This window comes from Triturus cristatus, chromosome 5_1 (genome assembly GCF_964204655.1).
Source record: "Triturus cristatus chromosome 5_1, aTriCri1.1, whole genome shotgun sequence".
NCBI lineage: Eukaryota > Metazoa > Chordata > Amphibia > Caudata > Salamandridae > Triturus > Triturus cristatus.
The window spans coordinates 588,817,244-588,828,215 of NC_140587.1; the positions used below are offsets into that span (position 1 = coordinate 588,817,244).

A 10,972-nucleotide genomic window follows, 5' to 3' on the forward strand; every position below is an offset into this window, starting at 1 on the left:
CTGATGTTACTTGGAATGTGCACCCATCCGGGACGGATACCCTCGCACACCAATGTATCCCCCGCTCAGTTCATTATCTCTCCTTATCTCTCCAACAAATATGGGCCACACCCCACAAGCAATGTTCCCTCTAATGTGTTTCCTCTGTGTGCGGCAGTGTAAGGTCGATGTGCGCTGCAGCCAATTCTATGTGTGCCAAGAACAAGACCGCGCATGTGGGTGCAGCGACAAATATCAGAGCAAAAATCACTCCAAACGTTTTGCTTAAAAAGTGAAAATACGGTGCATTTCCACACATAAAGCGCCACATGATGGGTTTTAAGGCACCTTTGCAATTTACATACACACACCATGACATGAATTGATTACACAAGCAAGCTCACTTCGGCTTTAGTAAAATCACAAGACTCCAACGGTGGTACAAAGATAAGATTTCACTAAAGATTCTCAACTAGAGCTCTGTTCATAGAGTGGGGAAATGTTGGGAGCCTATACAAGATCGCATAACTGGGGATACATCCAGGGGGGCACATGTTATGCCCCCTGTGTGCATGCCCCCTAGTCCCTGCAGGGCATGAACTGTTGACACAGCAACCTCAAATCAATTCTTTGAATGCTCTGAGAACCCTTTTGATTTCAATTTGGAAAATTCTCTTTCCAATAGAGGAAGACTAGGTGTCTCTCCCTCCTCCAGAGCACCAAAAGATATATGGACATTTCTGAAACGGACACTTATGTATATATTCTACCTGTACTGAGTGAGTTGTGTGTGCCTACATACCCAGCCACTATATATATACACACATACATACATCCATCCATACACATTATATATATATATATATATATATATATATATATACACACACACACACACAACCCCCCCCCCCGTCCTTTCAGGTTTTGCACTGATGGTGTTTAAAGAATAAAAGTACCTTAAAGGAAACAACTGTGGACTCACTCTGTGCCGTGGATACTCTGGTGGGCATCGTACAGAGTTTGTTTGAAATCTTATATATATATATATATATATATATATATATATATATATATATATATATATATATATATATATATATTCACTGAAAAAACCATAGGTTTCACACATGTTATAGTTAGCTGGACATTTTACTGATAAAAAACCAATGAAATTCCCCCGTTATAGTTAGTGCAGGCAACTATAACTCACGTGACCGCAATCCTCTGCTGATGACATATGTGTCTTTATGAAAAAAAAATATTTGTAATATATGTATAGCTAAAATTTAATGGAAGAAGACATGGGCAAATAAGTGTCTAAATACAGTATTAGCATCAGCAGAGGATTACGGTCACGTGAGTTATAGTTGCCTGCACTAACTATAACGGGGGAATTTCATTGGTTTTTTATCAGTAAAATGTCCAGCTAACTATAACATGTGTGAAACCTATGGTTTTTTCAGTGAATTTGCAAGGTTTTTTAAATGCTAATTCCTAACTATAACGTGTGTGAAACCTATGGTTTTTTCAGTGAATTTGTACGTTTTTTTAAATGCTAAGTTACTTTACGCCATTCGTGGCGTGTGCGCCCACTTAACGCAGTTCGTTCCGTGCGCGCACGGTGCGCTTCGCGCACCCACTTTACGCAGTTAGTGCCGTGCGCGCAGGGTGGGCACGCGGTGCGCTACGCGCACCGCGTGCCCACATTACGCTAGATGGGCCATGTACGCACGATGCGCTTCGCGCACCGTGCGCACATGGAGGACATATTATGCGCGTCGATGTGAAAGGTAATGTTTGCTTTTTTGAAGTGCAATGATGTTGTATATGCCATGCACAAATGGTGCACTTCGGGCAACATTTGCACACGGGGTGTGGAGAATATGGATTTTTTTTTTTTTTTATTTTTGTTACCGTACGCGTACGGTAAGCTTAATCGGCAATTTTTCGAAAAAAATTTACATTGAATTTTTGCCCTTGGGGGTTCCTTGAGGACAACTTCATCAAGGCTAGGTGGTTGGGAGCTCTCTAAACAGCCCCTTTATATGTTTTTTGTCTTTGTTTTTCTTCCACCCCCCTCAGAGTGCGAGATATAAAATGGCGGACGCCGCTTCCTGGTTTCGACCGATTCGAATGTTTACTAAGATCTAACAGCCAATCAGAATCGCGCTCGCGCACGGCACCGTACGCGTACGGTAAGCGCACCGTAAGCTGCCACAGATATATATATTGGTTTAAAGGCTATTTTCTCAGGATCTACTGAACAGATTTACACAAAACCTACAAAAGGCACTTCCTTGACCTGTAGACTACCTCTCTGCCAAATTTCAAGTAACTCTGTTCAGCCGTTCCGTCTGTAGCGGTGTCTAAAGGTCCTATGGAAAAATGCATGGGGAAAAACGCGTTTTGGGACCCCCCTTTTATCTCAGCCCCCGCTTGACGAATCCCCCCGAGACTTTCAGGGTAGGAGCGGAGCGTAGCGCCCCACCTATTTTGAAAAATTCGCGAGGATTCGTCGACCGGCGCCAAAGTTATTCAAAATAGAATGTTGCGGATTTCCTATAGAAACGTGGTCCTAACTATAACTACCTACTGGCGACCGCCAGTAGGTAATATATATATATATATATATACACACACACACACACACACACACACACACACACACCACGCATATAATATAGTTGCTTGTGCACAGACAAGAAATATTCCAGTGTATAGTAAAGAATTTTGGAATAGGTCCTAGCAGGATTTTCCAGAGGAGGTCTGCAAATCAGTATTGGCTGAAACATGTCAAAACTACAAAGAGAGACTATGAGAAACTGGGTTATTAGTTGGGAAGGATGAGAGTCTTGTGCAAGTAATAATAAGTCTGCAATTGTCTTTTGACTCGGAGCCAAGTACCCCATTGTAGCACTTGGCTAGGGTAGAAAAGTTGATTAGTCCTAGGCCTATTTAGAAGAGATGGTGTGGACTAGCAATACCAATTTTCTGGCACGCAACAATACTCCAAAAAAATGTCTAGTTAGTGCCTTTTCTTTTAAAAGGAAAAAGTACACCTTTTTCACAACCATACGCAAGTATTAACTGACGAATATATACATCAGGTAGATGAAAATAACTTTGGTGACATTCTCATATCACATTTCACCCTTAGTGGGTACTGAACCACATAATCACAATCGCCCCCACTTGTATCAGTTATAATATCAAATTTTAAGTAAGGTAGTATAAATATATATAAATCAGGATGACTGGTTTGGTCAGGTTATTACCTTTACCACATTAATAACAGAAACCATGTAATACTGTGTAAAGGCTATACATTAAAAGGAATGTCAATAGGTAGAAGGCAGGCCTACAGGCTTTGTCACGATTTCACCATATTTATAAAATAGCATTATATTGTGATTTACCCTTGTATCATAATTTAAACCAATGGAATTAATAAACATTTTGAAATGTGTTCATAAAATATATAGGCATTGCACTGTTCATTATTAATACTGTCAATAAAGAAATGCAATTCAGAGCAACCATTTCGTGTGGAGGGATCTCTGTTCCCTTGGCTGGATACCAGGGTAAATTACTTGTCCTAGTTGGTTGGGGGGGTAAGGAGTACAAAGGCTTGGAATTTGATGAGAAGCAGAGTATGAGAAATAAAACAATTCATGTAGCGCCATAAGATGTGGATGTATTATGTTGAAGCCCTGTACATTCAAACTCACTGTATGAGTTTTACCAATTTATATCTTGGAGGACTGTGGAAGCCTATTTGGAGTGAAACTCACTGCAGATGTGGCCTAGATGTACAACACAATGAAAACACCACAGATTTTCCAATAAGCCTTACTGACCTCTGTAAGAATGCCTGCTAATAATATAGGGACTACTCCAGATCAGCACCTATTAATGCAGAGTCCCTTCTGTGCCAGAATAGCTATGTACAATTACAAGGCTGTGCATGACTGTAGTTTCACACGTGCAGCCCGCACTCATGTGTTTACATTTAACCAGCTTGGTGCCTCTTACACTAACAAAGGCAGACACTGGCAGTAAACACGCTCATTCCACTTACCATGAATTTACCATGTGTCAGACTCCAGTAGTGAGACTCACCCACCGTAAAGATTAAATAACCAGGTAGTTAATTGCAATAAAAAAAATTCTGGTTTAACTAAATGGCCAGAACACATGGCCAGAACAAATTGCAAACAACTATGTGCATAGCTGCCAAGGTTTCAGATTGCCATGCGTGACATTTTCATAATTTCAGTGAAATTATGAGTGACATTTCAAAGACTGAGTGACACTTCTCGCGAGAAAAAATCATGCAATGAAGACGTCCAAGGCAGGGTAATGTGCAGGCAGCACTGCGCACTCTCTCAAAGTTTATGCCGTGGACAGCACAACTCAGTCCAGAGTCCACCACGGCACTTCTGACCGACCTCACTTCCTTCCTGGCTGTGTTCCAGGACATGAGGTCACATCCCCCCAGGGGCACCAGCCAGTACGATGCAGCCAGGCAGAGCAGGGCCGGGGCCAGATTGTAATATTGTAGAACTCAGACAAGATCATCATTAACTCTTTACTGAGCGAGCCTCAGAGTGCTGGCAAGTCTGCGGGGAGCAGCAGAGCAGGCGCACAGGTGACCAGGCACGCGCACTAGCAGCCTCGCGTAGCCAGTTTCGGCATTGGTACAGGCAGAGCGAGACAGTGAAATGCGCGAGAATGCATTTCAGTGCAGCGATGCGGAACACCACACTGAAATGTGTTAGAGTCACGTCTGATGGTGATACTTGGCAGGCCTGTATGAGCAATAGTTAAAGAAGCAAGTGACTGCATCTGATTGGCAACTGGCATACACCTACAAATAACTATGCTGTGCAGTTAGGCAGAGTTACCAAGACTTTCAGCCTTTTTTTGTCAAACATGAAAAAATTTGCATTAATTTGCAAATGTGTACATTGCTTGGAAGATTATTAAATGATACATAAACCCCTTGTGTATCTTCTAGGGCACAAACAAAGCAGTGTTATATAAATAGTTAAACCACATAATATTCCTATTAATAGCAGTGATCGATGGGCTTGCTCTCATAAATAATGATCAGACATCCGTCTGTAGATAAGAATGCCTTCATACCAAGCAGGATTTGCCTACCACCAGTTCTCTTCGGATTATGGTAGAGTTCACCCTATGATTGTTAATGCTAATGAGACTATGGTCACGCTGGAATGGAAAAGTGGCAATGCTGTGCTCTAAAACAATTACTTTTCCGACACAGATTATGAGCCTAACTGCAGCAGGAAGACTGCATAAAACATTCCTAGACAACTATCAGTGAAAGGTACTTAGGCCAGCAATAGCAGTTTAAGCAGCAAATAAAGTAAGATGACAAAGACATGGTTTAACGCACTCAGGCCCCTTTTTTTCTCTGCTACTTTCCCAAGCTATTTTCTCTTTTGTTCCTCAGACGAACCACAAGAGAGTTCACTCTGTCTAAAATAGTCCGTGCAACAGCTTGATCCGAAAAGTTGAATACTGAGTTTCCTACCTGCTTGCAAAAAAAATCCCCCATGCGTAGTAACTACGTTTTCTGCACATTGCGGGATGATAGAGTTAAAACACGAATTCCAGCTTTTATTGATGACCTGGCCACACGCAAAGACACTGGCTGGTCAGGAAGGCACCAATGACCCTAGCAATGACCAGCACTTCTCTATTAACAAATGAAAGGCAGCAAGTCTACAAGCACGACGTGTGTGACGCACACGTCATGCTTGTAGACTTGCTGCCTTTCATTTGTTGATAGGGCACAGCTGCATGGCAGTGGAGTGCCTTTGTTAAAGTAATCATGTTAATTGCAGCGCATGGCGGGCGCAGCGATTAAGAGAATTACTTTAACAAAGGTACTCAATCTGACCGTTTTCGCGCCGCATGCATTTTAAAAGCGGCGGCGCGAAGGTCCTCAGTTGCCTGGGCGCGCTTTGTATTTAACGTGCGCGCTCCAGGAGATATAGGTGCACGCCAGCGCACGCGCACACGTTAGATGGAACAGCGCCCACAAGGCTCCCTCTGCCGCCCACCCACTATTGCTACCCTCTCCTCGGTTTCACCCTGCACCCCAGTTCGATACCCTGCAGCTACACGTTAAACACACCGTTAAACACACAGCTGTTTGAGCTTCGGATTTAGGAATATTCTTTGGCCCAACACCTTGAGTAAGTGTCAAGTTTGCATCCTTGAGAGCGTATACCTGAATATACCTACCCAGCGTGGTGTGTCATATGGCAGAACTTTTGGCTTGAATAACTCATTTTGTTAACCTCCTAAAAAAATTGTTTTTTTTTTTTTATTTCCCAAAGAGTCAGTGTAAACTGCAACTGTGGCATTGTGTCATTTTTACATCCCCCTGTATCGTGCATTTCCTCAGGCCATAGTCACTATTCCCTTGCAAAAACGGATGCATTTATTTTCATTAGTGTACAACATTGTGCATTACATTTATTTTGTTTTTTGATAAGTATGCTTTTAGTTACTATATTTATTTGAATAGGCTGTGCCTAGGAGAAAATATAGCTTTAAGTTTTGACAAGAACATGCAAAAGAATTCTCGTGTTATTTCTCTCAACTTACATGACGATAACAAGATAAAATTAAAATAAAATACATGCTTTTAAGTTCTTTATATTTATTTATTTTAAAAGTTTTCTATAGCATGAAGAAGGCCCATTGGGGTATCAGAGCGCTTTACGAAAAAGAGAATACACCTATATATCAAACAACAGGATGGTCAGAAGTGTCAAGGGAGAGAAGCTCAATGACGGCAAGGCATACATAATCATAAACAGTCTAAGCAAAAAAAATAGGTCAGAGCAGGCATGCAGAATAAGGGGACAAGTATTTGAGCAGGTATAGGGCAAGGGTATTCTAGGGCAAGAATTTGTTCATCAGAAACGCTTTAACTTCCTTTTTAAAATTAACAGTTGAAGGGATTGTCCTGATTTCTGGAGGAAAGGAGTTCCAGATTCTCTGGACAATACCTGAAAAAGCTCTATCATAAGTTTTTGTTTTTCGGAGTTTCTTAGGTTTCAGCAGAACGGTGCTGCCACTTCTGGACCTGGAGCCACCAGATAGTATAAGTTGTTGTGTGAGGTATAGTGGGGTGTTGTAATGCAAGGCTTTAGGAGTCATACAAGCAATTTTTAGTTGTATCCTCGCCTCATAAGGGAGCCAATTTAGGGTTTTCAGCTCCAGTGTAATATGGTGGTATCTTTTTGAGCCAGTGATGAGTCTAGCATCAGAGTTAAGAAAGGCCCAGAGTGGAGCCATCTTCGATCTCGGGAATTCACAGAGGGTTGCACTTCCATAGTCCAACTTGGAGATCACCAGAGATTGCACCGCAAATTTTAAGTCATTGGGGAGGAGAAAAGGTTTTATTTTACTTAGAATGCTCATTTGGAAGTAAGTTCCCTTGGTGAGGGCAGTAATAGGTTTCTGCATGTTCAGGCTCTTGTCGAGCATTATTACCAAAGAACTCGTGGACTCAATGATGTGTGGTATGCAGTTAAGAGCTGTTAAACGATTCATCCATTCACTGACGACAGATGAATGATTAGGTGGGGCGATTAAAAGGAATGCCCTTTTCAGAGCATTGAGTTTGAGATGATGTAGAGTCAATCAGTTTTGGGCTTTCTGTAGGGTGATGTTGAGAGAACTGATATCATCAGGGGAGGAGACCTTCAGGTACAGTTGGGTATCATCGACATACATGTGATAATGGACATTAGATAGTTTCAAGATTTCAGTTAAAGGCTCCATGAACAAGTTGGAGAGTGTGTGGAACTCCAAGGTTGAATGAGGAAGGGTTAGAGAGATTGATTGACCTTGAATCTTTGAGTTCTATTGTGGAGAAAAGATGCAAACCAATTTAGGATGGGCCCTGAAAGCCCTATGCTATGCTCCAGTAGGTTGAGTAAGCAGTCATGTTTAACTGTATCGAAGGCTGGCGATAGGTCGAGGAGGATCAGAAGGCAGGAATTGTTCTGATCCAACATTTTGAGCACATCATCAACAATGTGGGTGATAGGGGATTCTGTACTATGACCATGACGGAAGCCAGATTGGAATTGGTACAGAAATTGGAAACGTTCTATGTGATTACAAAGCTGAAAGTGGACAGATTTTGTTATATGTTATTACTGAGGGTTGTCAAGGCATCAAGGTTAATGATTTGCAGTGTTCTATGTCAATGTTTAGGTTTTTTGCAGTGTTTATTGGCAATGTTTTGGTATAAGTCTTTACAAAAAATATGTGGTTCCTATCAGATGGCTGTAACAATCATGAGAGAATAGTCCAAGATCTCAAATAGTGGCACTAGAAAACCTGCATACTAAACTCACCATGAAGCCAGAAGATGCAAACCTAAAAACAACTACCTGGAAAGCAATTCGAAAAACCCATTCAAAAACATAGCTATATTTAAATGAAAACTTGTTAGACTACCCAGGAGATATTAAGGTTCTGCAGTTCGATCACTGAGACACAATTGGTACTTTATTAGGTTGCCAAACACGAATGAACACTGCTCCTCAAAGGGTTCTACCAAAATCAGGGCGCGAACTCGTGTTCTAGATCAATCCAGTGTTGTTGAGAAGTTTCAAAGTTATTACAAATCATTATGCTCCAGAGATCATTCTAATATTACGGAGAACGGACCTTATGAAATGAAAATTACTATGTCCTTCAAGGGCAGTAACCTAGCTAAATGTCTAGATCAGGGCATGGCAAACCTAACTCAACCTATGACTTATAAGGAAATTGTTGACAGCATTGCATCAGTCCTTTTTAGGGCAGAGCTTGCGAGAGCATGCGTCGCGCTTGCGTGACACTGTTGTGAACAAGAAGAGCTTGGAGTCTGCCCGTTGCTTACCATTTTAAAATAGGGATCTCCGAGTACTCAATGAATCAAATGCCTTGTGATAGTTACAGTATCCACTGTCCTTTATTTGAACATCCAAACCCTTGACATTGCCGTTTGTCCGTTAAGTTCCCTGCCAACACGTGTTTCATCTGTTATTCTAAATTTTAACATCAGGCTTCATCAAGACCTCGAAAGTAATCTCAAATGAACCCATAAATTTGCTAGGTACTATATCCAGTCAACTATTTAGTAATCTATTGTTCCAAACGAAAACAGGACAAACAAAATTGCAAAGATTTATTTTCTATAGCTAACTTTCTTTTATTTTGCCAAGTCATCTTTTCTCACTTAGCACTCATGTTTTCTTTTGTTTTTGCTTATGGGCACTGTTCTCAAAAGTTGAGGATTATCTATTGCAAAGCGACATGGTTTCTTGCTTACATGTAATTTCTGAAATTATGCTTCAACACATAATCCTACAGTACATCCCAATCAATCCTGCTTGCGCTCACTACAATCCACACCAATCTACCCCACATCATTCTACGCCACTCCAATACTGCACTCTACAACACTCTCTACCACTGAACTCTACTCCCCTCTATGACAATCTACTTCCTCTACTCCACTCTACGACACTCAACACCCCCCCCCCCCCCTCCACTCTAGGACACGCCACTAACTTTTAGCCATGCTGAACAGCAGCCTTTCTGATGGACAACAGGGTAATATAACATTGTCAAAACCAATAGCTCCAGCATAGGCGACACCTATTGGCTATACCAATGTTTGTTGTAAAAGCAACCAGTAACGATGCAATTCCTTTTGAATTTTAGACTGGTACTCCAGGTATAGCACTTCTTTTTCCTCAGCTGCTCACTGGGATGTGGGAAGGGGCGCCAATTCCGGAATCATGGAACCTCGGTCATATAATGGGTATTCTGGAAGAGGAATAAATCTCCTGACTCAGTAGGTTCTTATCGCCCAATATCTTTATCCCTTTGAAAGATTGCAACAAAGCTCAATAGTAAAATTGCTAATTTATTATCATCCCGGCAGCAGAGATTTGTACCACAGACACCACTTACTAACTTAGCCACGATACTCATTGTATGGGCAGAGGCCACAACACAAACCTATATATTTAGTTTAGTCCTCGACAAATATATTATCAAAAACGGCTACAACAAAACGTGAACAATATAACTGGGTTTCTTTAAATAATGCTGCTTTGCTCATTTCAGCTGTGCTGTCTGTACATACTAAATAGGATTGTTTAGAGTAACACGCCAATCACTCAAGTTCGTAACAACGATTTATTTAAACAATTTTGCGGTTTTGGAAGCGCACTCAACAACAAGGCATCAGTGCGCTCGCTGTCCATTTCGCCAGGATGCACGACAGTGTTGGAAGTATACTTAGACACAAACCTAATGATTCATCATTCACGTATTCTTTTCAGGCCATCACTTATCTTCTTGGGCAACATTTTAAATAGTGTTCTGTTAACGTACAGGGGCGAATGGCTCCGTGTCACTGGTGTCACCTACAGTTTGACAATTTTACAGAAAGGCTGCACTCGCGGTCATTACGAGGTTATTAAAAAGGTCTCTGGGGCAGATCAGTCAAACGCCTATTAGCTTCCATCTGCTTCATCGCCAGGCTGCTAATACAAGAAAAAGTGGCCAGGGTACCACACAATACCCCTTTTCTTACCGGCTGAACAACTACGCAGATACAGCTCTGGGTCACCTTAAACCTGCCAGCAACGAGTACAGTTCTTCGTCCTCCACCTTTTTGCAACTTTCTCCATACAGAAAGCACAGCCGGCTAACAACCAATAAGCGTTAAGGAAACTTTTCAGAATAGTGACGTCTCTTACTACGCCTCTTCTATTGCAGTTCTCTCACGATGCTTCCGTAAACACAAAAGAAAGACTAAAAGCTGGAGGGGATAACCTAAAAGGCAAGTGATGTCCTTCCTGTCTTTTTACGCGACAATAACCACTGAGAATTTGATGTAAACGAAGTAGCCATCTTGAATGCGCAATTAACACTGATGTTCAGT

The 10,972-nt window shown here is 41.6% G+C and overlaps 1 protein-coding gene across 1 annotated transcript in view; it reads right to left on the reverse strand.

The window, feature by feature from the left end:
- The window catches only part of MTFR1 (mitochondrial fission regulator 1), a 310,359-nt gene extending 299,587 nt beyond the window's left edge, over nt 1–10,772 (reverse strand). The window contains exon 1 of the mRNA XM_085605528.1: nt 10,622–10,772. The gene's annotated coding sequence lies outside the window, so the exon portion shown is untranslated. The remainder of the gene's footprint in view (nt 1–10,621) is intronic.
- Between the last annotated feature and the right edge of the window lie 200 nt (nt 10,773–10,972).